Genomic DNA, 6,257 nt, shown 5'->3' on the forward strand with positions numbered 1-6,257 from the left:
ATGTTTTATGGAAGATTTTGGAGTTTCAGTTCTGGCCTTGCCACTAAAAGAGGCATTGACATTCAGGAAAGACACAAAAGGTAGGGCTACCATGAGAGGAGGATCAAGGGATAGAAACAACTCTCCTTCCAGTCTAGAGAAATGGAAGATTTAGGGGTACCCTATCAGTGTCTATAAGAGTCTGAAGTGAGGGTGCAGAGAGGACAGAACCACTCTCTTAATAGTAGTACACCCAGTGCCAGGACAAGAAGCAATTAAACAAAATGAAACACAGGAGGTTCCAAATATCAATTAGTAGTACCTCTGTACTTTGCATTGACTGAGCGCTGGCGCAGATTGTCCAGAGATGTTGTGGAGCCCTCATTCCTTGGACATGCCTAAAATCCATCTGAACATGGTCCTGGACAGAGAGCTCTAGGTGTTCATACTCTAGTAGATTGAACCAAAGGCTTCCAGAGCTCCCTTTTAACCTCAACCATTCAGTGATTCTGTGAAACCTACGTAAATCATATGTGTGTTAGAAAGATGTGCAAATTATTTGCCCAAGAAGGATGACTAGGAGCTACAGTTTATTTAGCTCAAATCAATATTTATAACTAGCTATTACCTTTTAGAATAAATATACTGAAGTTGTAATACTCTCCAAATGCCTCAGCTTGATTAACAAACAAACAAACATGAGAGGGAAGACAAATGCTTTCATTGTCAGAAGTTTAGGATAAATACTATATCAATACAGCCCCTCAGATATAATGATCGAATATTTGATTCACCTTTTATCGAAGATGGTAACAAATCAAATACTCAAAAGCAGAAAAAGCTGCAGGTGAAGGTACAACTAAAAATTTAAACTATTCCAATAAAATACAATAGAGACAGTCAAGATCACCATGAATTTATAGAATGGCAACAGTAGAGAAGAGAAACAATAAGGTACAAATATATGCAGGTGGATAAGAGGGCACCTGATTATGGAGTTAGGGATGGAAAGAAGGAAAAAAAAATTGCTACTTGCTAAATTAGCACTGTAGCACAGAAATATTGTTCAGACTGAAATATGACCGCTGATAGAATAAATAATTAAAAAATAAACTGAAATCTATATAAAAAATAAGTTATACAGTGGGTTAAATTATTTCTCTAATACTTATCATTTTCTCTTTTATTCTTGTTCTTGTTCCTCTTTTTTCAATTTTTGTCCAGTGCAGCACTTTCCATTTTTGCACCTGCTTCTTACTGATCACTGAATTACACTGCAGGCTTTGATTTCTGTTTAGATAAGCAACCACAGGTGCTTTTCCCAGAATAATTGTGGAGGACAGAAGATGAAACAAACCACCACAAGTTCAGACCAACAAAGAAGCTAGGGTGAGGCAGAAACAGGGGTTAAGATATTGGCACTTGTTTTTAAAGCCCAGATTGTTCCTTTTGTTTCTATTATAATAGAGGAAGATAAAAAGCTATCAGTTATAGTGACCATATTTTCAGGTGCATCAGGGTGGAATCTGCAGAACAAAGAAATAGATTGCTGAAATTATTCCTGCCATGGTGAAATGTGCAAACCACAGGGGCTGCCATCAACTTTGAATTTCAAAAGGCTCTTGGTAAGGTTACGCATTGAAGATAACTGGCTATGGGAAATATATATAATCCAGGAGTTAAAAAGCTTTTATAACTCAGATAGAGTCCACAGATGAAAATGCCTTTGTTTTTTATTTTTGAGGTAAAGGTCAACCTGTGTAAAATTGGTCTCTCAGTCAAGGTTTTAAAGTAGGAATTAGGAGATCAGGAACGACGTTTTAAATCCATGACAGATTCAAAATATAACTAAATAAGCTAGAGATAATTTGGATCCAGGACTTGTTTGAACACATTAGCATGAAATGAATGTGCTACCCCTCAGCCAATAAATCTTAGTACACAAACCACTTTGAAAAATCTTTGGGAGACAGGGATGGACATTGCCTCTCTCAGAGGTAATTTCTTTTCCTTTGCCATGGCTATGTGGCTACATGGATTTCGGTAGGTTCAGAATATTTCTAGAGTGAGATTAAATATGCTTGGCAATATGAGCATTAGAATATGCGTAATATAATATATGTTATTAGAAGCTGACATTTACAAAGCGGGAAAAATATTTGTTCCCAGGAGGAAAAATTCTTCTTTGAGAAAAATTACTTCCAATTTTTAACAGCATTTTTCTTGAAAGTACATTGCACCCCTTCAAGAAAAAAAAAAAAAAAAAGACCTAGACTAACAGGAATGAATGGAAATTTGATATTCCTTGAAGTAATTTTAATTTTGACTACAAACAAAGAAACCAACCAACCAACCAATCAAGATATTAAATAGGATATTTTGACTAGCTGTAGTATTTTGTCTGATCTGAAACATGGTGTGTATAAATTTGCTAATCCATTTGTGACTATTTTTCCTATTTATGTTTGCAAGACTATATTAGTGTTCAACAAGACAAGAAACGTATTTTCATTCTATAGAAATGTGTATAAAACTCAGATTCTATCTATTCTCCTTGACCTTCCAAATCAGTGGAAAGGAAATGCCTCTTTCCATCTCTCACGTGCAAATGCTGCCTGGCTGCTGTAGTCAGCTACATTTTTATCACAGACTTATCAAGACGGTCATTCTAATTTTTCATGAGATATGATTTCACCTTCATGAATAATGATGAGTCAAACAGCCTTAAAAAGACTCTGAACAGTTTGATTAGGAACGTTTCAATTGATGGATGAAAGATAAATTTGACCAGTATCTGAAAGTTTCCAGGATCGAGTGTACTGAATTGAACTATTGTTCAATTCTAACTCTTGCTGTGGTCACAGTGGTTTTTTGCTTCCAAAATTGAAATAAATGAATAAATACATTCATTTCAGTAAACCTGTTATTATTCCTAAAACGTTAATTTGCTAATCTCCCTAAAGATTATGCAAGAAATACCTATCAATGGCTTGCATATCATTTTGCACAATGCAGTAATTCCCTTTACTGAAGTTTTGGAGTACAACCATAATATGAATAAATATAATAGGTTATTAAATATATAATAAAATTAATCATAGCTGTATATTGCTTGATAATAAGAATTGCCATAGTAAAAGAGCAGATTGTATCAGTAAAGCACAAATGATTTTGGACAGGATAGTATGAATAAAAATAATAAAACTGCTAAAAAAATCCTTAAAGTGGAAAAACAGTGACTTGGAGAAATTAAATTACACTTCCAAATTTAGGATGAGACTATGGCTTATCCCAGAAAGCAATTGAGGGCACACAAACTGGAACACAATATGTTCCATTTGAAAATCAGGAAGTAATTATTTACTGTGCAAGTGACTGAGCACCAGAAGAAATGTTGTGGAGTCTCCTTCCTTGGAGGGGTGCCTGGGCAGCATGATCTGCTTGTTGGCAACCCTGCCCATGGCAGGCAGTTGGAACCTGATTATCTTTAAGGTCCCTTCCAACTCAAGCCATTCTGTGATTTTATAATTCTATGATTCTATTATTCTCTGAATAATAACTTCTTCTGATTTCTGCCACTGAGCACAGGAATACAACTCAGTTCTCGTATCAAATCCTGTTTAAATAGAGATAAACGATGTCCCTTAGGGATGCTCCTTATTAATCCCTGGCTTAGCTTGTGGCTGGGCCAGCTGACATTTTCCCATGCAAATCTAATGCATGGTACAGTGTGTAGTACATCTTGGGAACCCTTTCCAATGTGTTTTGCATGTAGTCACCTTTCCAGAGGGAAAGGAGACCATAATAAGATGTAGGTGACTTTCTGCCAGTACTACTTACTGTTGTGAAACTGCCATAGGCGTATAAGCTTTACTGAAGCTCATCCTGGAGAAATACTAGTCTTGTACAGTGCAGAATGAGACCTACCCTGTTAAAGATAAGTCAGTGTTAATACAAGAGAAACATTGAAAGATGCAGTTCTTATTTACTCTGCACCTAAAATAATTAACTATCTCTTTGTGTAGTTCTTGTTTGCCATGGAGTGTGTCCATTAGATTTCACTATAATGAGATAAGTTTGTGAAACCCTACAGATACTGGTCCTGGGAGTGCCTGCACTCCTCTGCATGTGTTCCTTTGTTCGCAGCAAAATCCCTGTTCTTGCAACATCTTATTCATGGGACAAGCTTGGCAGCACAGAGTGGCATCTGCTTGCTGTTTTTACGGGGACAAGAATCCAGTCATTTCTTACTGCTGTGAGGCTCTTCTGTCCTGCTAGCTTGATGCTTTCTTTGCAAACAGACTCACCTGTCCGTAGTGCCTTCTGTCATGGCTAACATGAATGCTGCTTTCATTTCAGACCCCAGTGCAAGGAAAGAATAATCTGCTGTAGACCTCAACAATTCTCATTTGCTGGCAGCTGGTCCTCTGAAAACATGCTTGTTGGCTTAATAAGTGACTTGTGATTTATGAGGATAGTTGCAATATCTAGAATTCTCACAGAGACAATAACAAACAAATAATTAAAAGTTATCTCAGCTAGGGCTGAGGGAATAATGAGCGAATATTTATATCCTACCCAGCAAGAGAAATAATTATTTTGCTCTTTCAGCATCAAGAAAGTTTGTAACAATATACCTTAATTTGGGGAGAAAGACCCAACAGGTTGAAGGCATCATTCCCACCCATTCCTTAGCAAATTTGCCACTGTACACAAAACCGTCCAGGTCTAATGCCCTGAAGGTCAAAATCTGATCCCTGCCACCAAGGTTGCTCATGTACATTAGGCAACTATTTTCCCATTTAAAAAGTGCAAGAGAATTAATAAAAGCATCATCAGGACCAACTGAGTCACCTGCCTATAAAGCTCTACATTTATTGCCCTAATTTCTCTTTCCTTGTCTCTTGCCCAAGAACCAGAAGTCAACATTTCCCACTGGCAATATTTAATGGGAGAAAATATGGAGCAGCCATCCCCTTCCTGCAATGCTGTGCCTTTGCAAAGAATTTAACATAGTTTTGCACTTCTTTGAGGAGAGCAATGACCTTAGGCAGGCTGCATGCTTCTGGAAAGACAATTTGATTGTCAGGCTGTTATACAAAATGGCAATTCAATCTACAGTATATTGTCAGGGCTCTGAACGCTGCCAGTGTGCTCACTGGAACAAAAACATGAACTTAATTCTATTAATTCAGGTGCCATAAGCTCAAGTAGAAGAATCTTCTGGATTAATCACTTTGGATTCAAGTGCATTAATGCTACCCAAGTCCCATATCAGAAGACCATTTTCCTTCTAAGAGCTGGCTCCAAACAATTAAGAAGCAGGATGAAGCAAAGCCTTTGAATTCTGGTTTGCTGAACCACAGTGCTCATTCTTTGGTCCCTGGGCAGAAAAACATTTTATTGAGGCATTTTGTCTTTGTGAAGCAAGTGATACATGCTCTGTGGCAACATATCCTTTCAGACTGTGAAATACCAATTAACACTGATTTCCTAAAAAATATTTTCTCCCGTTATTTAACTATTAATTCAAATATAATATTGCAATGGAAATGAAAGATATATTATTTCTTTTCTTTTTCTATAGCAACATTCCAATTTATACAAATGAAGGCACTATTAAGCAGCCTGACATTTAATTACAATCTACATTTCATGTAAGTAAACATATTAAAACTGAGAATGCTAATTCTGAATGCAAAAATTGTCATAATGTACCAGAAGAAAACCTCCGAATCCAAGCAGCACAAGGTATGCCTTTTCCCCAGTTTTTTTTGCACGTAATTTTGCTCACACAGCTCTGTAGAAGCATATTTCATCTGCAGGCACTCTTTCTCATGATGCTTGTTAGTAACAGGATCTGAATAGAACAAAATGAGCCGTATTCTCAACTAGTTTAAATCATCACAACTCTGGTGATTACTCAGTTTACACCAGCATGTGTCTCCTGAGAGGTAATCAGTGCTCATCAGTGAAGCTATACTGATTAACACTAACTGTGGATCAGAGTTTACAGAATGAGAATGCAAGGGATCTTTTTTTGTCAGATTCAAGAAATTGTCAGTAGTAGTATCTTTGTTCTAGATTTTTTAGTAAAATTATCTACAACAGCTTTTGCAATTAAGATTTGCAGTGCAAATAGACTTTAAAATGATCTGCTACTGATCAATCAAGTGAGATGTACAAAGAAGATATTAGTTTTAACGATCCATATTATCCTACTGTAATGTTTGAATGCCTGTCAGCAGTAACTCAAATAATCTGCCTTATATTGGTCA

General features: G+C 36.6%; 1 long non-coding RNA gene across 1 annotated transcript; it reads right to left on the reverse strand.

The window, feature by feature from the left end:
- LOC110393354 lies at positions 3,824-5,818 on the reverse strand. Its single transcript, XR_002434970.1, has 3 exons — positions 5,698-5,818; positions 4,287-4,474; positions 3,824-3,907 (listed from the first exon to the last, which is right to left on the reverse strand). It is a non-coding gene; the product is annotated as an uncharacterized LOC110393354 (long non-coding RNA).

This window comes from Numida meleagris, chromosome 2 (assembly GCF_002078875.1).
Source record: "Numida meleagris isolate 19003 breed g44 Domestic line chromosome 2, NumMel1.0, whole genome shotgun sequence".
Taxonomy (NCBI): Eukaryota; Metazoa; Chordata; class Aves; order Galliformes; family Numididae; genus Numida; species Numida meleagris.